Source organism: Monodelphis domestica, chromosome 1 (genome assembly GCF_027887165.1).
Source record: "Monodelphis domestica isolate mMonDom1 chromosome 1, mMonDom1.pri, whole genome shotgun sequence".
NCBI lineage: Eukaryota > Metazoa > Chordata > Mammalia > Didelphimorphia > Didelphidae > Monodelphis > Monodelphis domestica.
In genome coordinates, this window is record NC_077227.1 from 647,910,029 (window position 1) to 647,937,261 (window position 27,233).

General features: G+C 38.2%; 1 pseudogene; it reads right to left on the reverse strand.

Annotated features, from left to right (window-relative positions):
* Positions 1-4,958: 4,958 nt before the first annotated feature.
* On the reverse strand, positions 4,959-19,321 carry LOC130457319 (60S ribosomal protein L3-like; annotated as a pseudogene).
* Between the last annotated feature and the right edge of the window lie 7,912 nt (positions 19,322-27,233).

The following is a 27,233-nucleotide window of genomic DNA, read 5'->3' on the forward strand; positions in this document are numbered from 1 at the left end:
ATAATATGAATCTTGTAACCAAGGAATAATGTTCTAAATTGACTAAATAAATTAATTTAAAAAACAGTACTTGATATTTAAGTTGACTCTTAGGGAGGAGGAGGGATACTGGGGGAAACTGTGATGATATAAAAATCAAAAGAAATCATTAAAATTTATTAAAATTAATGTAGGGAAAAAATTAAGCAATGACTCTTTTAAAATCCTATATAGTGTTGGTCCATTTTGCAGATATGGAAGCTGAGGTCCAGAAAAATTAAATGATTTATCCAAATTAAAAAAAATCAACTAAAACATTTTTAAAACAAATCTATAGACTAGAAAAAGCAATAGGATTAAACCTTCATCCTATATAAACAAAAAAATTTTAATGCCTTTTTCATAATGGAAATATTTTCAGCTGTCCATTGTTTATTACATTTTTAACATCTATTTAACTCAAACAAGTTTTTTTTTTTACTTAAGAAAATCTGTTAAGAAATCTGTTAAGAAATATTTGAAAGTTGACTAGAAGTCCTTAGGCAACTCTCTAAGACTACAAGTTGCATACATTCAGAGAGGCACACTCTAGGAACTCTCTAAATAATGCAATGAATAAATGAATAAAAGCAGAAGATGGTTCAAATTTTAATAATAACTGATACTTCTTATATGCAAAGCACTTCATGCTCACTACCTCCATCAAGCTGCACAAAAACCATATATATCAGGATGTGCATTTTATGTTATGGCTGAAAAACATAAAAGTCACCAGGGTGAAATAGTTTGTCCAAGTTCACAAGCTGCAGAACTGAAGATTTAACCCCAGTTTCAGATTACAAAACCTACTCTTTACATCATACTGCAAAAATTTAGATTACAAATATGAATATGAGATGGTATGATTCTCCCCCACTTCAACTTCAAACTTAGTTGATAAGATGTTAATGTGATTGGTTCTTGTCTTTCATACTTGAAGACGACCAAAATGACATCAGATATTATCTCTTGGCTCAAGCATAAATTAAATTTAAGTGAGGCAGAGTTGCACAAAAGTCATTAAAGTCAAAAAGGAAGGCAAAAGTCAAAACTACTAGTGATGACCCCCTCCATATACAGTAGGTGACCTTGATTTCTTAGATGTTTAGTCAAGCTCTACAATGCTTCCTCCTGCTACTTTCATGGCCATTGGAACAAATTGTTCTCATCCAACCTTTCCACCATGGGAATTTTTTCTATGGCTGGGGTAGACATCCCTCTAACTCACCAAGGAGTTTGAGGTCTGCCAATTATCCCCAACCTTATTTACACACACCCCCTAGCCAAAATGGTTTATAGGGGTGAGACTACTGCATTTATACTATGGCTTCTTGGAGCCAGAGGTGAGAACTAGTTGGGCGATGGGCATGAAGAGAAAGGCTCAGCATGCTCTCACATCAGAGATACTAGTCTTCTCTAAACCTCAGGTAATTAGTAAACTGATGGTAGAGAGGTAGTTATTAAATGGATAGTAGATTCCTCCCTAATGAATTAAGTTCCCAGTGCTAACAAAATCACAAACTCAAAAAAGGAAAAAGAAGTTCTTGAACTGAGAATTCAACAAATATTTGTTGAATTGAATTAGCCCTCCAGTAGAAAGTAGATTCCTTGAGATTAGACACCTCTTCCTACTGAAACTTTCTTTAAAAATCTCAGGACTCAGTTCAGTGTCATGGAAAGACAAGTTACTTAATAATTTTAGTAGTGACTGCTATTTATTTTCTTTTTTAAACACTTCTGCCTTTTTTTAAATTTTTAATCTTATTTCATTGATATATTTATTTTGATATCATACTTATTTCCTAATATGTTCTCCACTGAGTCATCCTTTGTAACAAAGATTTTTTAAGAGAAAAGAAAAGACCATAAAGGAAAACCAAATAATTTATCAATCCAGTTTGACAGTCATGAAACATCCCACAAGCGTACTCTTCCATCTTGGAGAAGAAATTTTTTTTCTTTCTTGACTTTTCTCCAGGGCTAAGTTTCTTGGTCATTACAATGACAGATCATTTAGTTTAATTTGATGGTATTTTCTCCATTCATATTACTAAAATGCTGGATATTATTTTCCTGCATCTGCTTATATACTGTATCAGTTGGAACATCTTTCTATGTTTCTCTGAATTTTTCATATTCATCATTTACTTTTGCATAGATATTTATTGTTCTATATTTTTATCACCTAGTTTTCCTCCCGTCCCTCTGAAGAAGTGGATTGAGCCCTGAGAATAAATTATGAAGAGCCAAGTTAAAATTCTGCCTCAGACACATCCTACCTGTGTAACCCTGGGTCACATAACCTCTATTTGCCTCATATCCTTCATTTGTAAAATAGGGATAATAATAGCATCTACCTCAGAGGTTGTTGTGTTAGATTTAAAATGGTTGAGGGCTTAAACTGTAGTGATTAAAATAGTGGAAGATGTAAATTGTGATAGATATAAGAGGGTGAGAAAATTGTGACCGCAGAAAATATGTTTCACTACAGTGTTTTGGTTTTTAAATCAAATATAAGGTGGTCACCAGGGAAATATTCCCAATTATTCAATATACCCAAGTCAACTGGGTTTTATAGAGAATTTAATTAATAATACAATGAGTAATCAAAGAAAGAGAGAGAGAGAAAAAAAGGAAATAAGTATGAAGGGCCTTATGCCAACAAGGCCTAGACCTGAGTCTGAAGAGAGAGACGAGTCAGTTAGTCTTTTATCACTCACCACAAGGTCTGTCTAAGCAAGGATTCTAGTGACACCAGGCCAGCTCCATCTCAGATGACTTCACCAGAGAGCATTCCAGCCAGAGTCCTCCTTAAAGAGCCTTCCAGCCAGAGACTGTTCCAAAGGGCCTCTCTCCAGAGCCTCCAGAGGGACAGAGTCCCCTCAGAGGAGCTCCAGTGAGACCTCCTTAGAGATTGTCCTCCAAGAGCTTCCCTTCTCCAGAGCCTCTCTCAAGAGATTCTTCCCAAGCGATCTTCATCAGAGATCCTCCAAAAGGATTTTTCTTTCAAGAGATTCTGCTTTTTCTTATATAGGGGTTTTTCTCCTATGTTACCTCCCCTAAGTTCTTCCATCTACCAATCACTGTAGTTGTCTTCTAAAAGACAGCCCATCTGAATTCCTGCTAAGTCGACAAATCTCCTCAGTAACTCTGAACCAGTGAAAACACCACTGAGTCAACTAATCTCATTAAGCGAAAACCTGCCCGACCCTTTTAGGTACCTAGCATCTCATTGTATCAATTCTAAAAAACAGGCATGGCTCAAAGAACTCCTTGCCTTATTATAAGCATGGGTCCAAGTATTTTCATTGTTTAGCAAGGAGTTTTCTCCCCTAAAGCAGTCTTAAGTACGGGTGGAGTAGAGGTCCTCCCATTTCTGATCCTGCCAAGTTCTCACATCAAAATGGGGAATGTTTTCCCAGTAGGGAATTTGTTCCAATGGAGGATTCCTCAATGTGGAAATTTTTAACATTCACAAGTCTGAGAAATTTCAAGATTTACAGTTGTGAGGATCAAATTAGATGATTATAAAACACTTAGAACAGTGCCTACACATAGGAAGAGCTATATAAATGTTAACTACTATTATAACAAAAAATTATGAATCAATTAATAAACATTTATTAAATGCTTTTTTTGTGCCAGGCATATAGAAGAGGAAAAAAATCAACAAACTTTTGCACTTTATATATCTTTGTCTATATCTATGTCTATGTCTATGTCTATGTCTATATCTATATCTATATCTATATCTATATCTATATCTATATCTATACCTATTTAATTCTCCCTACAATCCTGGGGAGTAGAGAAGTTTTCTCTTACGCTCTGATATCTCTGTTCATACATGGTGATTACCTGGCACTGACTGAAACACAAGTGGAATATATTTTCTGGAGATCACCCATGTCTTTGTTATTCTCTTTTAGGTATATCTATTCATTTCAAACAAATAAGCCCCTTTTACTGATGTAACCTCTTATAAGTCATATAACACTGAGTCTCAGTGATGGCCGTGATGATAAATATATCTGCTCAAATTTAAAATAAATAAATAAATAAATAAAACTAATTATGGAAGTACTAGGTTTTCTTGTAGACAGGGGAGAGGTAGAAAAAAGGAAAGAGAGTGCTGCTCATTGATTTAAGTTCAGTAACTCAATAGTTCATGGAAATGAAAGTCTTTGAAGAAATTAGGGTTTTTGACAGGAACCAGTGATGTTTTAAACAGGAACCTACAATGTTAAGATTTCTGTCAGTGTCAGAAATCCCCAAAGGTGACTTGAATGGCCTGAGAAATAGCTTCTCTTTCTACTCCCTTCTGTGTCTCAGCACCCAAGACCTCCTCCTCAGGTGAATTTCCCAGAAGTCCTTGTCCAGTTTCCAACTGCCCTTTCCTATCTCATGCACTGTAGAGTTCTCAATATTTCCATTTCCCCTAATGGTTCTTTTGTTCTACTCCCCATCATTACACTATGTACAACATTCTCATGATTCTGCTCATTTCATTTTGCATTACTTCATATAAGACTTTCCAGGGTATTTCTGTGATCATCTTGTTTGTCCTTTCTTATGACACAATAGTATTCTCATTTACTACAACTTGTTCAGTCATTCCCCAATTAATGGACATCCCTTCAGTTTCTACTTCTTTACCACCACAAAAAGAGCAGCTAGAAATATTGTAGAACATCTGAGAGTTTCTTTTCCTTTTTCCTTGATCACCTTAGGTAAAATCCTAATAGTGGTATTTCTGGATCAAAAGGTATATACACATATATAACTCTTTGAGTATAACTCCAGATTTCTCTCTAAAAATTTACTATTTACTATTGAAGCTACCACCATTCTCACCATCACCTAAATTGGCAAATATGGATCATCCTTAACTCCTCTATTTTTTAAAAAATAATTTCAATTTATTAAAAATCCACCAGCTCTTAGTCTGAAAACTTCTTGTCAGACAGGTCATAATCAGTGGATGTGTTCCTTTTGATCAACTTGCTGTCCTTGATCTGGTAACCCTAACCAATCTTATAAATCTTTTTGTTAATCTCAGTGTGATGGTGGTAGTCCTTCTGACCAGCTTGAGCTACAGAGAAGGCCACACAGGCAGGATGCTAAGCTCCAACACATGTCACTTTACTCAGGCCTCAGTGAGTTTTGGGAGGCATTTTCTTCATGGGCCAGCAGCTCACACCAATGATTCCAAACATCTCATTTTTTCCAAACACAGTAGACACAGGCACCTGCTCTTCCAGCTTCTTGTAGGATCAGGCCAGTTTCTCAGACACATTTCTACCATTCACCTGGATCTCCATCAAGTGAGACTTCTTCTGCCTCAAAAGGAACAGGCGCGTCTGGATGTGAGCAATGACTCGGATGACCTGGAAATATTTCTTCATGATGTTAAAGTCTTTCTTCAACTGCTTCTTGCCATCATCATCCTGCCATTTCTTATAGTACTTGGTGAAGATCTTCTTGGGCTTATGCCAGATCTCTTCATTTTTTTCTCAATAACATCTTTCAACACATGCATCCCCTTCTCTCCACTCACACAGCCACCATGCTGGTTCTGTTCCTCATTAAGTCTATAATAGTTAAAATTAAAAAACGTGACTGTTAGTAGCTTTAATGACTTTATTACATCAAAGTAGTGATAGTAAAGAGAGGAAAATGTAGGAAAGAGGTAGAGAGTAGCTTAGCTTACTGCCTTATTTGCAGTTTGATGGATTGAAGCTCACCACCAGCAGGGGTTCCTTCAGGTTCCAAGCTCAAGACAGAAGAGAGGGAGTAGACTCCTGGTCCAGCCTTATAAGCAGTTTTCTCCACCCACTAGCTCCCCCACATCATGTCTCAGGAACCAATCATAGTTCCTTAATTTGCCTGGCACTGTCCAGGAGGGCAGTACTTATATGGGATCAGCTTCCTGTCTCATTGGTTTCAGCTTCCTTTCTCTGAGAGTCTGTCTATACCTGCACATGTCAGTGGTCTTTGATCTGTGGGTCCCTGATTTTTGACTTCAAACAGAGCAACGGAATGGAGGGAAATTCCCTTCCCACACCTCTGAGCTAAACTATTGCAATAACCATGTAATTGGTGCCCTTGATTCAAATAATTCCTTATTCCACTCAGCTCTCAAAATGATTTTTTTAAAGCTTAGGTCTAACTTATGTTACCTGGTTATGCAACAAAGCCCAGCAGAGCTGTTTACTGCAATTACACCTGGCACATAGTAGGATCAATTTTAAAGTCCTTTGTTTGACAAGAGCTATCCATGACCTGATCATTTCTTACCTTTCCATCCTTCTTTTTATGCTGTAGTCCCATCCATTATGAACTAGTTACATTGCTACTCCCCATGGAACATGCTGTTCCCCATCTTCATGCCTTTGTACTGTAAACCTTAAAATTTCTTAGACTTATAAATGTTGGAAATTTCACCATTGGGAAATTTCATACTTGGAAAATTTCATACTGATAGTGGGAACTCTATTGGAATGTGAACCCCATTGGCAAGGGAGGTTCCTCCTCCTCCCTTCTTAAGATTACTTTAGGACAGAAACCTTTTGCTGAACAATGGAAAGGGCTGCAGCATAGATCAAAATTTAATTATTCCAATCTCCACCCTACTCAGGGTAACAGGATTTAGGAAGGGATGTAGCAAAGGATCAAGATTTAATTATTTGAGAATATGACCTTCAACAGACATGTGCAAAGCCACAGACCTCTGGGCAGTCCTGGGTTAAGGTAGAGCCACCATTGGCACAGGGAAGACATGGACAGTGATTGGTAGATGTGAGAACTGAGGGGAGAGAACTTGGATGTTTTCCTTAAAGATAGCGGGGTCTGAGGACTAGGGAGGTGGTTGGTTGGAGAGGTTGTGCTCTGAGAAGCTGGCTCTGAAGGAAGCTGGAGGTGGAAGCCCCTGAGACTGTTTCTCCATTTTGGTCATGTGAGTGATAGGGACTGATCTCTTTTCTTTGCCTCAGCTATCTGAGGGCTTGGGCCTTTTGGCCCAGCCTAAACAGAAGGGGTATTTAAGCCCTATTCCCTTCTCTCCCCTTTCTCTCTCCCTCTCTCTCTCTATCTCTAATACCTTTCTTCCTCCTGTTTGTAATTAAACTCCATAAAAGGTTGACTGCTGACTTGAGTTTTCATTTAGGAATTACATAGCTGAATTCCTTGGCGACCTTAAATTAATATATATCAGTCTTTTAAAGTGATTTCCTTGTCACAGTACCCTCCTTTCCCCATGCCTAGAATACTTCCTCTTCTCCATATCCTGGCTTCTCTGATAGCCTTCAAGTCTCAGCTAAAATCCCACCTTCTACAAGAAGTCTTTCCTAGTCCTCCTTGATCTTAGTTCCTTTCTTCTGAGGTTGTCCCTAGTTCTTCCAACATATATCTTGTTTGTACATAGTTGTTTGCAAATTGTCTCTCTATTAGACTGTGAGCTCCTTGAGATTAGTAATCCAACTCCCCAGCGCATCTGAATCAGGCTAGTTTTTTTTTTCTGTAAAAATTCATTTTGGAGACTTGATTGGCTCAGAGGCCTAAAGGCTAAGACCACTGTATTTCCTGATCATTTGATTTAGGTTGTTGTTCAGTCATTCTTCAGTCACATCTGACTCTGTAACACCATTTTGTGTTTTCTCAGCAGAGATACTAGAGTGTTTTGCCATTTCTTTCTCCAGGTCATTTGACAGATAAGGAAACTGAGGCAAACAGCGTTAAGTGGCTCAGACAAGACCTATAATTTCATTAGTTCTTCAATGGATTCAAGGTGGCACTTGTGCTACAACTTATGACCTTGGAGAGGCATTGTATTATAAATATAATAATTTTGATGTCAAGAAAGGAAAAGTGGGTATGGGAGGTTTTACTACTTTAAAATTTTCTCTGACAAGTTAATAGAAATTAACTATATGACTCTTTAAAACTCTATTCTGCTGGGTGAGTTGGGGGGGTTGCGTTTTCATTTATAACATGAATAATATGGAAATATGTTTTGCATGAATACACGTGTATTATCTATATCAAAATGTGTGGCTTCTCAATGGGGGGAGGGGAGGAAGGGAAAGAGAGCGAGAATTTGGAACTCAACATTTTTCATTAAAATGTTAAAAATTGTAAGAAAGAAAAAAGAAAAAGAGAGAAAGGAAGGAAGGAAGGAAGGAAGGAAGGAAGGAAGGAAGGAAGGAAGGAAGGAAGGAAGGAAGGAAGGAAGGAAGGAAGGAAGGAAGGAAGGAAGGAAGGAAGGAAGGAAGGAAGGAAGGAAGGAAGGAAGGAAGGAAGGAAGGAAAGAAAGAAAGAAAGAAAGAAAGAAAGAAAGAAAGAAAGAAAGAAAGAAAGAAAGAAAGAAAGAAAGAAAGAAAGAAAGAAAGAAAGAAAGAAAGAAAGAAAGAAAGAAAGAAAGAAAGAAAGAAAGAAAGAAAGAAAGAAAGAAAGAAAGAAAGAAAGAAAGAAAGAAAGAAAGAAAGAAAGAAAGAAAGAAAGAAAGAAAGAAAGAAAGAAGAAAGAAAGAAGAAGAAAAGAAGGAAGGAAGGAAGGAAGGAAGGAAGGAAGGAAGGAAGGAAGGAAGGAAGGAAGGAAGGAAGGAAGGAAGGAAGGAAGGAAGGAAGGAAAGGAAGAGAAAGAAGTTAACCATAAGCTCCAACCTCCTGGTATAACTGAATGTTTATATCTGTTGTTTCATAATTTAGCCTGAAAAAAATCTGCCCCCAGCACAATATGGCAGATCCCAAAAGACCAGGAACCTCCCACAGGACCTGATCCAGCTCCTCAATATAGTGCCTCAAATCACCAATCCTAAACCAAACCTTAGGTACTCAGGTGATTATTTCCCTGGGTGTGCATCTCAAGCTTTGTAATTCATTCAGTTCCTTAAAATGAAATACACACACACACATGCACACACACACACACACACACACACACACACACACATACACACATACACATGCTCAAGCACACACACCTGCTTAACCTTGAAAAAAAATCTTCGGATGCACTATTTATTTTAATAACCCCTGTCAGCTACTAATGAACATTGAACAGCAGAGATTAAACAGAGGAAATCACTCCCCAGCCTTGCTTTATCCATTAAGCACTTGTGAATTTGTGATGATCTCTGCTTTCCTTGTGCCAGATGACTAATTGAGTTTGAGACAGGAGCTGTCAAAAGCTGGGAAAGAAATGATTTATGCTAAGATTTTTTTTTTTTTTTGGTGCTTCACAAACCCAGCTTTGGGGAAAGCAAGTGAAAATTACTGTAGGAGGCCTATGACAATAGTTCCCAACACCCGCATTATTGTTCTGTGACTAAATAGTCAGGTGACATGTAAAGCAATGAGTGACTAGCTTTACATTTACCCTCTGTTCAAATGCAGGTGACGCAGAACATTTACATTTGTATTTTTTACCTCTGCACATGCATTTATCAGCCAGCTATCCTTCCTGAAATCTTATTAAAGCTGCCACAGAAAGCCAGGGACATAACAGATAGCTGTGGTGTATAGCCGGCTGCAAGCCCAAATGTCCATGGCCCATTGTTCAGATGATCTATGCTCCAGTGCACCCCACCATTACTGCAGGAGCATCGATTCAGGAGCATCTGGGTGATCATGCATAGGAAATACGGTTTCTAGCTTGCAGCCTGGGCATCATCACTCTCACTCAGAACCTTTGAAAGAGCTGGCCTTTGGACTGTCTCCTCTGCCTGTTACCACCTGGGCTGATTCTCTGCATGGGTTAGATTGCCAGTGCAGGAGACCAATCCTAAAGTTGTATTTATTTTGCCATAATGGAGACTCTAAAAGCCATTTCCAATTTCCCAGATGTCTAGGGGAGAAGACCGTTTTAGTTCCAGCATCCACAGCCTCCTTTTGCACCTTGTTCCCTAGTCTCAGCCCTGGGAATTATGAGACCACATGTGAGAAAAGCCTGTGATAACTCTGTCAAGGTAGTGACCCATACTAGGAGAATGAGGCATATTTCATCCTGCTTGATGTTGCTTTGTTTTCCTTAACTATGTTCTTGAGGGGGGCATTTTGTTTTGATGTAAAGTATTATTTACCAAATTGCATCCAAAGTTACAGGAAGCTTCTCATTAAAATATCCAGAAAATTTGAGGTTCAAATAGTTGGTACTATTCAAATATGGTACAATATGAAAAAAAAATTGTCATTGAAGTCAGAAGACCTTCCTACCTTCATGACCTAAGATAAATTACTTAGCCTTCCTAGACCTCAGTTTCTTCATCTATATCAACTAAATGATCTCTGAAGTCTCTTCCATCTCTAAGTTTATAATCCAGTTACACAAGTAGGTTTTAGAGGGAGGGACATTGAGAAATGTCAGGAATGTAAAAAAATCAATAAACCTTTTTTTTTTTAATCCTTATGAACCATTGTTAAGAAACAAAGCCAACAAATGGAATGGCCTTGCTCACTATCTCCATACCCATCCAGAAGCAGTTTAGCTGAATCTTCCAACAAGGAAAGAGGGAAGTGGGAAATTTTAATAAATGAGGTCATTGGATCATTAGGAATACATTCTAGCCTGAAATGGATCTGCCTACAGGCAACCTGACAGATTTTCCAGCCAGACACTTAGCAGAGACACCAACAACAGCCCCAGTGGAAGCTCAGTTGGCTGTACACATTTCCAATCTTAGAGCAAAGACAGATAGAAATAAATGCTTGCTACAGTGCTCCTGGTCTGCGCCTAGGATTGACCTCTATGGATTATTTTATTAAAACCTCAGGATACCAAAGGTATGTTGTAGTGGGGGGTGTGGGAAGGAACTAAGGCACAAAGAAGGACTGCATTGTCTAAGGTCACACAGGTAGTAAGTGGTCAAGGTAGGCTTTAAATCCACGTTCATTGATTCTAAATCTTTTCACTGTACCAAGATGCCTTCTTTCTATTTGGGGCTCTCAAGATGGTGATAGCAAGATACCTAAGACAGTGGTGTCTCTACAATATCATACAAATGCCATTTGGCCATTATGTGAAATAGAGAATAATAATAACTAGCATTTATATAGCACCCATTATATGCCAGGCATTGGGCTGAGCACTTACAATTATTATCTAATTCAATCTTCACAACAACTCTGGAAGGGAGATGCTGTTATTTCCCCATTTAACAAATGAGGAAATTGAAGGAAATGCAGATTATGTGACTTGCCCAGGATGACACATTCTAGAAAGTGTCTGAAGCCAGAAGTGAACTCGGGTCTTCCTAACTTCAGATCTGATACTCTATCCACTGGACCTCGAAGCTGCTCCAGACCTCCCCAATTTTTAGCCTCAGCCTTCAAAGAAGCTATGGAACCTCTGAACCTCTTGAGCGAGCCTTTTAAAAGAAAGAACTCTATTTATTCTCTTCACAGTCAGGAACAGTCATTTCCTACATGCTCAAGACTGTCACACTTTGGAAAACAGTGCCTGATGGAACAGTATGTATGGTCCTCTGATTGTTGGTACCTTGATCTGATTAATCTCTTTTCTTGGATTTCAGTATCTTTCTTGTCATGCCCTTTCAGATCTTCTTTCTTCTCAGCTTTAGGATTTCATTTTTGAAAAGGATTTTTAAAAAGTCCTATGATTTTATCAGGATGAGGAACTCATGATATGCAAACTTTTCCACTAATGCAGATCGGCAATTTATCTATAAATTTTGGTTTTAGAAAGTAGCTTGGTACCCTTGAGAAGTCATGGGACTTGTCCATTGCTGTATCAGAGGTATGCCTTGGCTCCAAGGCTAGCTCTCTACCTCTAAACTTTGGGTTATCAACCTGAATTGCTAGCTCTAGTCACATTCTGTCCCAGGTATAACACCTGTAGGGTGTTATAAAGACTGTAGGGTCAAAAGTTAGATCTGGTAGGGATGATTGCAAAGTATCATAGTTAGCATCATGGTGCCCTGCAACAGCCTTTGAATTACCCTGAATACTCCCTATGTAGTCTTGTATGTTACTCCTGGATTATTAAATCATAGGATCATAGATTTAGAACTAGAAGAGACTTGAGAAGTCAGTTAATCATCTAGTCCAACCCCTTCATCTTAAAGATGAGAAAACTAAGGCTCAGAAAGGTTGTGACTTGCCCAGAATCTCACAAATATGTTAGATTCAGAGTTTGAACCCAGCTCTTCCTAATTCCAAATCCTACACTATAGTAACCATGTCACAATGTTTTTCTAAATCAGAGTTTTGCTACTTTACCTAATTAATTTTTCCCATCAAACATACTTAACAAGATATGTTTTCCTGAGAAAAGCCTCAACTCCCTTATCTTACAGCTAGATGGAACCATCTCCATAAACAACAGTTTCTCTGGAGAATTTCTTACAATCATTTAAACACTGCTGACTCAGCTAAAGAGAAAGCACTTTTTTAAAAAAAGAAGAAAAGAAAAAAGAAAAAAGTAATTACTTTAAGGAGATTCTTCAACTCTCAGACTTCCATTTTCTCCAAAAGCACTGAATAGACATTTCTAGCTTCCCCAGCTTATTTTATCATTTAGGGTTGTTGAAAGGGGTAAACAATTAAGATTCCAGTCTTCTGATAAAATTACATGGTATAGGGGCAGGTATCAGAGTTGGTAAGATATAAGGGTGCTTCCCCTTTCAGACTCTGGGTGAAAGAATTTGCAGGTGGTGAGACTTGTTTCTAGATATTTTGACCTATTCACAGATTGTAGAGCATGTGTAAGAAAGGGCTGGTAAATTCCTGCTAAGAATTACCAATGAGATTACCAACAACGCTGATATTTCTTCTTGTGCTTTTCTTCTCCCACTCACAGATTTCCATCTCCCTTGGCAATCCTGGCATGTGTAGACTTCTTGCAGCAGAAGTGCATGGCAATGTCCACCGGAGGAAGATTTAGTTGCAGAGCTGAGTCAAGTCAAGAGGATTTGGGAGTATAGAATTTTGGCCTGAAATCCTGCTTGGGAAATGGCTATTCCTTGAGCTGATGTTCCTGCTGGTCCTAGTTTAGGAGTGCTAGTTCTCTCCAACAGAACATATCTGGATTCTAGGCTAAGATGTCAGTAAAACCCAAAGCTAGAGGCAGTGATGACTATAGCCAAACAGTAAAGCAGCATCTATCAGACAACAACCAACAGAGTCCAAATGGGGGCCATACTCAGAAGCATCTAATAATTACTTTCATATTGAGGTTAGTTGGAATGGTGCATTAAGTTCCCAGGTGTCTCCCTCCCTTCCTCTCCTCTCTGTATTAAAGAAGGCATCATTTGGCAAAAGAATTAAACTATAAAATTATATGATATATAAAATTACAGTTTCTCAGATTAGAGGTCTCATATCTAAAATATATAAAGGACTTTGTCAAATATGTAAGAATAGAAGTCATTCCACAATTGAAAAATTACCAAAAGATATTAATAGTTTTTAGATGAAGAAATCAAATCTATATATAACCACATGAAAAAAATACTCTAAATCATTATTGATTAGAGCAATAAAAATCAAAATAAGTCTCAGATATCATCTAACACTTATGAAATTGTCTAAAATGATGAAAAGGCAAAATGGCAAATGTTGAATAGATGTATAAAAATGGGGACACTAATACACTGTTGGTGAAACTGTGAACTGATCCAATCATTTTGGAGAGTAACCTGGAATTACGCTCAAAGAGTTACAAAACTGTACCAAAAAGATAATAAGGAAAAAGAATTGTACAAAAATATTTGTAGCTGTGCTCTTTGTGGTAGCAAAAATAATTGGAAAATGAATGAGTGTCCATCAATTGGAGAATGACTGAATAAATTGTGGTATCTGTTGGTGATGGAATATTATTGTGCTGAAAGGAATAAAGAAATGGAGGAATTCCACATGAACTGAAACAACTTCCAGGAACTGATGCAGAGTGAAAAGAGCAGAACCAGGAGAACATTGTACACAGAGATGGATACATTATGGCACAATCGAATGTAATAGACTTTTCTACCAGCAGCAATACAATGATCCAAGACAATCCAGAGGAAGTTGTGAGAAAGAACACTATCCACATCCAGAGAAAAGAACTGTGGAACCAGAAATGCATTAGAAAAATATATGCTCAACCATGTTGTGCGATAGGGATGTGATTAGGGTTTTGATGTTAAAGGATCACTCTACTGCAAATATGTCTTGACCAATGATACATGTATAACCCAGTGGAACTGCTTGTCGGCTTTGGGAGGGGGGAGATAGTGGGTGAAGGGGGATTATGAATCATGTAGTCATGGGAAAATATTCTAAATACAATTTTTTAAAACTTTGTAGAGCTTTTGACCCAGCAATACCACTGTTAGGTTTACTTCCTAAGGTCACCAGGAAAAATGGAAAAGAATCTATACTAAAATATTTATAGCAACTCTCTTTATGGTAGCAAAGAACTGGAAATTAAGGGGATGCCCATCAATTAGGAAATGGCTAAACAAGTTGTGGCATATGATTGTGATATAATACTATTGCACTATATGAAATAACAAGTAGGAAATTAATTTTGGAAAAACATGGGAAGACCTACATGAAAATTATGAAGAGCAAAATGAGCAGAACTAAGAGAGCATTACATATAGCAACTGAAATGTTGTTTAAAGAATGTATGCACCCTTCAAAGAACTGATAAACAGAAATGCTAAGTAAGACAGTTTTATATATACATGTATCATTTTGGTCAAATGATGCCTTCTCTAATGAGAGGAAGAGAAAGAGGGAGGAGATGGATTGGGCATGTTAACATACCAGAATAAATACATTTAAAAAAAATAAAACTATACCTTACTTATTTCTATTTAATTCTAACAGTTCTTTCTCTGGAGAGAGACATCATAAGCTCCATAGGTATTAGAGTTCTATGTTGCCCTCTTCTTTGCATGTACCTTGACCACTTGGATTCTCTATGTATATATCTCTAATCTTGTGAACTCTTTCTACTCACAGTTGGGGTGTGTGTGTGTGTGTGTGTGTGTGTGTGAGAAAAGAGTGCATCCTAGGTTCATGGGGAGACATTTTGGCTACTATTCTGACTGATGTTTCAGCAAATTTCTTTACTTTAAGTTAAATATGTCCCCTGGCTTACTAGAATCAAGATAATCACATTCTTGTGGCTCATACACTATAGTTTTAGAAGTGTAGACCTAGGGAGTATTTTGAAATCCCATGAGGGATCCAAGTTGTGAGTGTGGGTTAAGAGGTAGCCCAAGGGTGAGCTACAACCTCAAATTGCCATGCTCCTCTTCACAGTCACAGTTTTTTCAAACCAGAATATCAGGAAAAACTGTTTTTTAATTCTTTAAAGCATGTGTAGTCTATCCACTGGAATAACAATAGATTTGGGGTAAGAAATCTGTATTCAAATTCTACTTTTACCATTTACCCTCTGTGACTTTGGGCAAGTCATCTTCCCTGGAACTTTTTTGTAAAATTTTGTAAAATGGGAGTCGGACTAGATGACCGCTAAGATGAATTCAAATTTAAAATAGATATGATCCTATGAAAGTCACTTTTTTTTAAACCCTTATCTTCTGCCTTGGAATCAATACTGTGCATTGGTTCCAAGGCAGAAGAGTGGTAAGGGCTAGGCAATAGGTGTTAAGTGACTTGCCCAGGGTCACACAGCTGGGAAGTGTCTGAGGCCATATTTGAACCCAGGATCTCCCATCTCTAGGCCTGGCTCTCAATCCACTGAACTACCCAACTGCCCCCTTGAAAGCCAGTCTTGGCTGTCAAGTCAGTCAAATACACTGATGGAAATAAAAACAAAAACATCACTTCCCTAGTATGAAACATCATGCATCTAGTTCTACACATCTATTCTTCTCTCCTTGGTTAAGTGTTATGCTCTCCCAGATGTGCCTTCAACACACAACTTTTCTTCTTCTTCCTCCCTTCTCTAGTATGCTGATGTTATGGATGAAACCAAGGGGAACTATTGCCTCAGACCCTACAGTTATCCTACTAAAATTCTGTTGCTAGGTCCTTTTTTCAACAAAGTTACTCATTCCAAGTTCATTTTAAAACAATTCTGACCAGAATAGACCTTGTTCTGACCAGAACAAAGATAGGAAACCAATTCCCTACAAATGTGAATATAAATAGCCATCTACCATTCCCCATCATTTGTTTTGCATCACCTTTGTCTCTCTCATAGTCTCCTGAATTGGATAGATCATGAGGCTGACACAGAATGGCAACTGTATAAGTCACTCTCAGGAGTATATAAGACATATGGATCCTCACAGTTCAATCTTTTCCTTGGAAAGGACTTAAAGATATATTCACAGCCTTGCTAGTATCCCTTTTCTTTTGGAGAATATCTATAAGGGAAGATACAAATTTCTCTTTTCCAATATCATGACCCCTTTCCACAATTAATCATATGACACATATCTGATGGAAAAATTCAGATTCAATCAAGCTGTTGTTATCTGCACTGATAAAGGCAGGCGGTTATGTGCATAGAGTCCAACTGTGGGCAATGAAAAAAAAATTCTTTCCATTTGCCTTTGGAATTAGCAGAAACTGCAATGTTTGAAAAATATTACTGGAATATCAGGAATTTTAAATAGAAAGTCTAAAAAGTCTGGAATGTTTGGAGTAACCTGTAAATCAAAACAGAAAGACTATTTTTTGAAATAAAAATAATTGCCAGCATTTCTATGGCACTTCACAATTTACAATGTACTTCACATTGTCACCATTGTCCTAGGCTCTCTTCTCTTACTAGACCAGATTGATGATTGCATTAGCTCCCAGTGGATTCAATTATCATCTCTATGCTGATGATTTTCAGACCTCCTTATTCTGCCCTCTCCTCTCTCCTAACCTCAAGCCTTGAAACTCCAGCTACCTATTGGGCATCTCAAACTGGATATCCCACAGGCATCTTAAACTCAACATGTCCAAAGCTGAACTCATTATCTTTCCCCCAATCCCTCCTCTCTTCCTAATGTTCCAATTAATATGGAGAGTACCACTCTCTTCCCAGTCAGGGAAAAGTAGTCTGGAGATGATGGGACTTTTCCGGAAGCCAAGGAAAGGAAGTCAGCCTTTACATTCGCCACCTCAGTTCGATCAGCAGATTCCTTATCAGCCTCAACTCCAGCAGGCTTCACTCCAAGAGTGTCTCTTTCAAACTCCAAGTGTCCCTCTTCACTCCAAGTCTCTCTTCAGTCCAAGTGACTCTCTTCACTCCAAGTGTCTCTGTTTCCACTTTTAAAGACCCTTTCCTCTTATGTCACTTCCCCTAAATTTTTACATCTACCAATCACAGCCAATGCTCCACTCTAAGACTGCCCATTCTTTCACATGTGGGTCACAGACCTCCCACTCAATGTATGAAATGGGTGTTCACACCTTTTTGTGGTTAAAATCCAAAATAGGTAGATCTCCATACTCAACTTTAAGTACTGTGCTTACATTTTGGGGGATTAAAATCTAAAAATAGACAGGAAGAGCTAAGTACCTTCATTGTTACAAGCTGGGGAGAGCCAAATCCAATCTTCACAATATCCAATCTATTGCCTAGTCTACCAGGCCTATCTTCATAACATCTCTAGAATATATGCTGTTTTCTTTCCTCTGACACAGCCACCACTCTGGTATAGAAGTTCATCACGTGACACTTGGATCATACCAGTCCAGCCTTCTTCCAGCTATCAAAATGATCTTTCTAAGGTATAGGTCTGACCATGCCATTCTTCCTATTCAATAAACTCTAGCAGCACCCTGTTACCTATAGCACCAACTATAAAATTCTCTGACATATGCAGAATCATTTACCCATCAATCTCTCATTCTCCAAAAAATGGTGGGGAGATGCCTTCTCATATCTCTTCATTGGGTCCTCTATTAATTCTTACTCCAAAACCAATACTTTTTGTATTCAGCCACATTGATGGTCCCTTAAACCCAAATCTCCGTCAGTCCAATTGGTACTGAAAATAATACTTTAGTTTCTATAGGTCAAGGATGACACTAACAATTATTCCTCCATGATTGGTGATGGTAAACAAGAACATGGAACATAGAATTTGATAGTTTGGTAGAGCCATAACTCTTCTTAAAGTGAATTTAGTTAAGAGGATATGGAAAGGTAACACACTAGTAAATAGGCACCAAAGAAGTCCCACAGGGACAATTGAACTGAAAGGCTCTAAAGGACCATAGGATGAGGTGCCAAAGAGTGATAGCTACAGGCAGGATATGTGGAACCACTTCAATAACCCTACAGTGATGACCTAGAGCAAAACTCCATTGGTATCTTGCTAGTTATATCTCTATAGATCAGAGTGGAGTTAAACCTGATTTAGCAAAGATCAGAACAAAAATGCAATCGATATGGAGTAAGGGGAATAACTAGTTTGTAAGCCTTAGAATTAGCTGAGTGAAAAGGAAAGGGCCTACTTCCCTTTCTACAATCTCCCAGGAAAATCTACTCAGGGTGCAAGACTGCTGACTCTAGAATAATGTTCTTTCCCTAAAACAACTCCTTTTGTTTTGTGCAGCTGAAGGCCTTATGCTTTTTATTGCTCCAATCTCGAGTTGCCTTGGATTTTGACTACATTGTGTTCTCAGTCATTAAAGACAAATTAATTTTATTTCTTGAGGATTGATTCCTTTCTCCAAATTTATTACAGCTCTCACCTTCTTAGAAACCAGAAGGCTGGATATAATTTGCTTGACCTGTAATGAGCTAATAGTTTCTTTGGTTTTGAGTTGGGTGTATTTTAAGAAATGGAACAAAGTGCTTCTGTCTCAGAGCAGCAAATCATATACTATATTTCTAATAAGCTGCTTTTCAAAGGTTTTTTATGTGAGCAAATGCACCATCTTATTTGTGTTTTGCTTAGATTAATATTAAATTCAACTCACATTCACTAAGAAAGCAGCGTCTTATTAAAGAAATTTTAAATTGAGGGAAATCACATGGACAATCATGATTATAATCCATATAAAACAGATATCAGGGATACTGACAACGTTAGAAAATGTTCCTGTGTATTAGCATTGGTTTTGTAGCTTAGAAAGTCGCCCTCTTAAATCTTGGCTAGGAGAGAAGACCTGGAAGCAGAGATTACTAAGGCATTCTTTTTTATTTTATTATTTGGGGGGGGGGCTACTAAAAAACAGTGTATAGTTGGTGATCACCCAAGATTTAGTAACATACGAATGATTTCCTTCAGAAGGTTGACTTCATCCTCTAAATTCCAATTTCTTCTCATTGGGATCAGTACAGGTTTAAAGCCATTAGGTCTACACATGATGGAGCTGTAGTTCATTATGAAACGCTTGGAGGATGATGAGAAAGGAGAAAATGAGCACTGGCTCATTGGGAGAATTTTTTTTAATGCCATTTGTCTTCATGACACCAAGGAGAAGCACAAGGAGATTCAGCAGCTGCATTTAGTTTACAATGACCTTTCCCCCGTGCTGGCCTCTGACCTGACTGCTTCAATCATGCGGACACCAGTGCCGTTCAAGAACATACCTCTTTAGGAGGTGCCTTTTTCTTTGTGGTGGGTTGGGAGAGGGAGGGAGCCTGGAGAAAGCCTCCTCCATCAGGAGAAATGCCCCTGAGCCCTTGGGCTTGGAGGGGTTAACAGAACTTCTCATCTCCTTTCTTGCCCAGCTGTTTAATTGCTGCAGGACAGGAAAAAAAAAATAGGAAGGGAGCAGCCTGTTCAGAAGAGCTCATTTTTCACAGAATTGTCAAAAAAATGAGACCATAGAGGGAGGTTTAAAACTAATGTCTATGGGGTATATTTTCTGAATTTCAGTTTCTCAGACCCAAAGATCAATGTTTTTCCTGGTGATGCTCACCACCCCAATTCAGTCCACATTCTCATCCAAAACAAAAACCGTACCAAGGGGTTTGGGATGGTATTTTAAAATGTATTGACCGCCACAGGAGACAAGGCAACATGCTGAAATAGGCCTCACAATCAGAAAGACCTGAATTCCAATTCTGCCTCTGAGTCTGGCTGTGTAGCCCTCAGCAAGCCATTGAAACTCTCAGGGCCCCAGGCACCTTTCTAAGAGGTGAAATTAAAGACAAGATGGCAGCTTGCATCCATGACAAAACTTCATTCAGAGCTCCCTGCAACAAATGAATCATAGATCAAGTAAAAAAAGAATACTGATGCTAAAATCATTCAACAAATCTCCACTTTCTGAGAATGAAATAACAGTAATAATTCATATTTACATAGTGATTTTGCAAAGTACTTCCCTGGGGCAATTAGTTGGCTCAATGGATAGAGCTTTAGACATGGCATCAGGAAGATCTAAGTTAAAATTTGTTCCTGGAACTTACTAGCTTTGCAAACTTGGGCAAGTCACTTGACCTCTGTTTGCCTCACTTTCCCCATCTGCAAAATAGGGATAATAATTGTACTTACCTTCCAGATTTGTTGTGAGGAACTAATGAAAAATAACTGTAAAGTACTTAGCATAATAACAGGCTCATAGTTAGCTTTATATAAAGTTATCATTTATTTTAAAATAAATTTATATAAATGTTACCTTCATTATTATTATTAATGCAAGTATTACTATGGATTTTGTAGATGATAAAACTGGGCATTATAAAGATTAAATGATTGCTCTATGATCAAACAACTAAAAAGTATCAGGATTGGCACCTAACCCCAGGTCTTCTCACTGCAAAGTCTGAGTTCCGACAAATGGAGGCTATATGGTACAATAAAAAATGCATCTAACCTAGGACCATCAGGTTATAGGACAATTGTCTGCAGAGTACACCATGACCTTACTAAACTAGAACAAAATCAGTAACAGCTCACCTCCAAGGCTATAGAGGTATGAACTGAGTAGAGTTGAATTATCTTTTCTCCCTGAATTACTTAAGGGAGACAAACTGGTGATCTCCCCTCAGTGAAGGCTTGCCCCATCTCTTTCTTTAGACAACTCTAAATCTAGCACCTTATTTCAGCTAAGTATAAAGACAATTCTAGAAGTTATGGAAGTAATTACACAATATAGTGAGAACTAGTGGATTTAGAAAAATATTTTTATTCATTTTTAAAAATAAAATCCATCCCTTCTGTCTTTGAATCAATACTATGTATTGGTTCCAAGGCAGAAGAGTGGTAAGGGCTAGGCAATGGGTGTTAAGTGACTTGCCCAGGGTCACACAGCTGGAAAGTGTCTGAGGCCAGATTTGAACCTAGGACCTGCCATCTCTAGGCTTGGCTCTCAATCCACTGAGCTACCCAGCTGCCCCTAGAAAAAATATTGTAGTAGGAATTCTATGTGCATGTACTAGTAAGATTATCTTTGAAGAAATAAATATTAAACATGCAAATAAACACACAAGTATATGTATATATTTATGTGTATATATCTATATCTGTCTAGATATAGATATTAAAAAATCATATAAAGTCACCCTCTTTTGGAAGGTGACTTTCCTCCAATTTAGAACCTTAAGTATTCTCTAACACTATTGACTAGAGACATGTAGCTTTAGTCTGGCTGGTAATACAGTAAATAAAAAAAATTTTTTTCAAATCTAATTACTAGAGGTCAATATAGTTTGACCTGGTATAAAAAAATTAGAGTGATGAACACCATTTAGGAGTCAAGAGATCTGTGTTCTAGACTTCATTCTGCTTTGAAATAGTATATCCTAGTGGGAAATTAATAGTATGTAACCTTTCTTGGCTTTAGTTTCCTCATAGGTAAAATGTGGAGGCTGGAATAAATGAATTCAAAGGCCTCTTTCAGGTCAAAAATATCATTTCTAAATGAGATGGTTAAACTCAAAGACCTCTGAGATCCCTTCCAGCTCTAAATCTATGACCCTGCAATTCCTAGGAGAACCATGCATTTCCCAGAGATAATCTTTTTGTGAATCTGTTTCTACTCCCAAATCAGTCTAGAAGCGTGATACCTTCAAATTCCATCTTGGATCCAAGACCTTGGAGGAAGTCACTTAACTTCTCTGGACCTCAGTTTCCTAATCTGTAAGTAAGGAGGATGGACTCTAGATAGCTTCTGTTACCTTCAAGCTCTAAATCTATGATAAGCTGATCATAAGGACCCAGTGTGGCCCTTGTCATCATGCCTGCTACTGAGCCTTAAGATTTCTAGGCCTTTTGATCTACCTGCAACTTTCCTTAATGTGTTACCTCCATTCAGTTAAAATATACAATCCTTTAAAGCAGAGACTGTCTTGCTTTTTTCTATTTGTATCCCCAGCAGGTGCTGCTTGTTGTTCTTGTTGAGTCTCTTTAGTTTTGACTGATTCTTCATGACCCCATATAGGAATTTTCTTGGCAAAGATACAGGAATGGTTTGCCATTTCCTTTTCCAGTTCATTCTGCAGATGAAGAAACTTGGGCAAACAGGGTTAAGTGACTTGCCCAGGATCACACAGCTAGTAAGTGTCTGAGGCCAGATTTGAATTGAGATCTTCCTAACTCTTGGTCTTGTACTCTATCTACTATACCACCTAGCTGCCCTAGCACTTGGCAAATAATAAATCCTTAATAAATGGTTTTTTTTTTTCATTTTTTCCTTCATTTACCCAATGAAATTAAAAAAGGCAGTCTTGATTATAATATCCAAAGAAGGATATACAAAATTATCTAGGGGGCCAGTATCACATCTCCAACCCCTAAGGACAAGGTGAAGCTGACTTTTTGTAAGTGCGCCAGATTAATGAATGATTCTTGAAGGAATCCTCCTAAGAAAGCAATGCATGGACTAAGGTATTTTCTGAGAGATGCAATAAAGAGATAATCTGTGGAACTTTCTAGTTGCAGTGAATGATATACTCTGGCTTGGGACCAGAGAGATACTAAGGGAACCTGAGGGTGCCTAGTTATAATGGAGATAGAAATACTTCTGAGAGATGGAGAGATACTATTAGGATGGAGAACTGAGGTAAGATGAGGTGAGAGGTATGAGGGTTTCCCTAATCTATAATGAGGGTTAGAAGGATTTTGGGAAATGTCAGTCCTGTCACAGCTGTGACACAAGTCTGTCAAGGAAATGGAGGACAACCATTTAATCTTCTTTCTTCTTCCAATCACACAAATCCACCAACAAAAGTTAATTTCTTCTCAGCCTAATTCCAGAATCCCAGCCCCCAAGGGTCCTTCAGCTTAGGACAGAAGCTAACATGGATCTGTCCCTGCTTCTTCCCTCTTCAGCCTGGCTTGACTCCAACTGACTTTCCTGGGAACATTCTATTTGGAATCTTCACCTTGATTGACAGATGAGGTGCCCAGATTTCTGTCTTGCATGCATGAAGTTCTCTCTTCCTTCATGCCTCTTCCACAGAGAGTAAAGAAGATACCAGAGTCCCTGGGTATTTTGTGTCCTGGGGCTAGACAAGAAATGGGAAAAGTTGATCATATACAGGGTCCCAAGACAAGAAAATCAGAGCAGTTAGGATAAATGGGTCAAGAGATTTCAAATTGGCTTCCTCTCCAGACTGCTCCTGGGACTTCCTCTCCCACACTAAAGATTCACCATGCCCTAACCTCACTCTAGCCCTGGAATTCACAAATTGGAACCCAGAGAGACCTCTTTCGCTCTGGTAGACTGCTCCTCTCACAACCTAAATTTAAGGAGGGCATTCAAACCATTCATAGCTCATTTTTTTTCCAGGCTAAACTCCATCCTTCCTTTGGGTCAGGTACTCCTCCCCTCTTCAGTTTCCTTTTATGTATTGACTTCCTCAATTAGAATGTAAGCTTCTTGAGAGCAGGGATTATCTTTCTTCCTATCTGTATCCTAAACTCACTAGTTGGCACCTAGTAAATGTTTAATCAGTTCCTAGTTAACTGATTGGCAAATGGTTGGTTGTTGTCCTTGTACTTGGAGAGGATCAAAATGGCATCACTGTTGTGTCAGTTTCACTGTCTCTTCAGACAATGGCCTGGGGTGACATGAATGACCTTGGTGTCTTCAATGTCAGACCAAGAATTCATGGCTGTTGGAACAAATTATTTTTATTTGGCCCTTCTTTGAAGGAATGTCTTCACATGTTTAGAGTAGATATCTTCCTAATCCAATGGTGGGTTTAAGGCCTATCTATTACCTTCAGCCTGGGTAAGTCCTACAGTTTTATGTGATTATGGCCACTGTGTATGCTACAAGCTTCTTAGAACCACAAGCGAGAGCTGAGTGACAAGTGGACATAAAAGGAGAAAAGCAATCCTGCCTGATAAGTGAGCCCTCATATCAGAGGTGCTAGTCCTCCCTCAACACTCTTATGCACTCTGACTGACAAACAGACTTGCCTCAAGAAATCTCTTCTATGAAAAAGTGCATATGGTACTGTGGATAGAGTCTGGTCTTGGTGTTAGGAAGACTAAATTAAAATCTGGAGTGGACACTTTTACTCACTGTGAGGCTCTGGGAAAACCCCATAACCTCTCCATGCCTCATTTTTCTCGTTTGCAAAATAAAAAGGTTGGACTTGGTGATCTCTTCTGTCTCATCAAGCTCTAATTCTATGCTCCCATATTCCTATGATTCTCTACCAAAGAAAATGCTTTGGGTTTTTGTTGTTGCTGTTGCTATAGTTTTATGGCAGTGGAATGCCAGACATGCCCCATCCTTATGTAGCTTTGTTAGTGTTTCCATAATTCTAAAATGAGAGGATTGTAATATGAAGACAGACTCAAAGATCAGGTCTCTAGAGTTTAGAAAAGAAAGTAATGAATATGGTAGACACAGACTTGTTCACTTATTCTCAGGCTAGAACTAAAGAGAATTTTTAATAGGTCAATTCAGGGTCATTAAAATATGAGTTGCTGTTGGGTTTCTTGTGTTTTGCAAAGTGAATGATAAATTTAAGAAACTCACTATTCCAGAGTACCACAGAGATCAGGAAAAGATCATAAGACTATCAGTCTAGAGATTCAAGGAAACTTAAAAGGCATCTAGTCCAACTGAATTATTTTCCTAATGAGGAAGGTGAAGCTCAGAGGAATTAGATGACTTGTTCTAGAATTTCAATAAATCCATGGTTGATGATCTTCAGAATAGGAGATGTGGAATAGACATTCCTTGTTCTCTTTTACAGAATATGACCTAGGCTATAATTAGAATCCAAAAGAAGACAAAGAAATAAAAACACCGACTTTTATAATTGCTTTTCCAAAAGTATATGCTTTTTCAACACACATATGTCTGAAGTAAAGTCATGGTAGCAAAAATACAGAAGAGTTCAAAATCAAGAAACACTGAGGAAAACTGAGAGCACTTGGTGGACAATTGGATATAGGAAAAGAGGTGAAGAAGCTTGAAATCATGGTACCATGGAAACAAGTGGAGATGCTTAATAAAGGATCTAATTTGAAATATGAGGGTAGTATGAAGGCATAAGTTCAGCTTTAACCATGTTAAGTTCATGGGGAGGCAAAGATTTCCTGTAGGCATCAGGAGGTGGGATGGGTGAAAGGTCAGGGCCAAAGGTCTTAAATGGTAAGTCATTGGCATAGAGGTAATAGTTTAAGCTTAAAAGGAAATTAGTATCCTGAAGGCATAGAGCAGGACCAAAGAGTAAACCTCTGAGAGGCACTGAATGAAAGGACTTGGTGAAGGAGAGAAAAAAAGAGCAACCAGTACGGAACCAAGAAAATACAGTCTCTCAAAAAATCATTCTGTTTGAATCACTGTTTTGTGGTACAGTCATGGCCCATAAAATGGACAAGGGTAGATTCCTCTTTTCCTCAGGAATCCAGGGGAATAAGCATCGGGTTTTTAAGGGACCACCATCTATGGAGAACACTTCATCCTATAAATAAGTCAGGCTCAATTATTTTATATCAAAACAATAGCTTAGCTTTTAACGAGCACAACTGCCAATACTCCGAATCACCCATTATGAATCACTATTTTCTCCTTCCTAGCACTTTCTAATTTCCTGCTAAGAAGACAGGGCTGAATGGGGTCATTAATCTGAATTAGAAATACTGTGACCTGCTCTGCACTTTACTTGCTAACACACTGGTCGAGCTGTATTTGTGGGGGTTAGTCTTGCAGAGGGCTCTGGGGAAAGGTGGACAAATGTAGTGGGAGAGCTAGAAAAGTGTGAGGATTGCTGAGCCCACTTTATTTCTTCAACCCTTATTCAAGCATCTGGTGTTACACTTTGAGCTGCTGATGTAAAGCCATCAGGAAGGACTACCTCTGTTCTCAGTGGAGCAGCTGGATTTAAAGAGTTAAAATAAAATTTAAAAAAAGATTCACTTCCATTTTTCGAAAGGGGACTTGTTCCTTTATTGTTCTGACTCAGTGGTGTACACTTCAATGGATGAGTGTTTCATTGTCATTCATAGAAATAATAACTGAAGACTTTGTGGGAGAAAGGAAAATGATAGATTGGGAACTAGGATAATTATGAAGGATAGCTTTCCTAATAGCCAGCTTTTTTTAACCCAGTTTGCCCAGTTTTTTTTTTAACTTTAGAGAAAGTACCATTATTCTTACATCATAAACTCAGCCTATTCCTAGTTCTTTGCTGCTTAGCTTTCTCTCTGCATTTTGGCCATTTCTCTTAATGCTAGCTGCTTATTGTCTGGGAGAAGTAAATAAAAGAAGATAAAACACTAATTAGTCCAATTTATTTTCTTATTAGTATCTCTGGCAGAAAGATTTAATGGAGAAAATGGTTGGCATTATTGGTGCTAATAAAGTTTTTGGACCATATGTTCCTTGAGAATATCTATGCTTCCCTGTATGATTCACACAAATTATACCTGGGCCATCTAAAAAAACCTCATATCATAGTTCTTCAAAGTAAATACAGTACGTTCTTTACAACAGTTCAGTGAGGCAGGTATTTGATATATTATTATGGTCTTTTAAGGAGGAAGAAATGTAGTTAAGTCATAGAGATAGCAAGATTCAGATCTGAGTTTTAAATAAAGGTTTTCAGTCTCTAAGCCCAACATGCCATCAGGTAAATTGTACCTTTATACAAATGCTTTTGGGGGCAGCTGAGTAGCTCAGTGAATTGAGAGCCAGGCCTAGAGACAGGTGATTCTAGCTTCAAATAGGGCCTCAGACACTTCCCAGCTGTGTGACCCTGGGCAAGTCACTTAACTCCCATTGCCTAGCCCTTACCACTCTTCTGCCTTGGAGCCAATACACAGCATTGACTCCAAGATGGAGGGTAAGGATTGTTATTTTTTTAAAAATACTTTGGGGCTC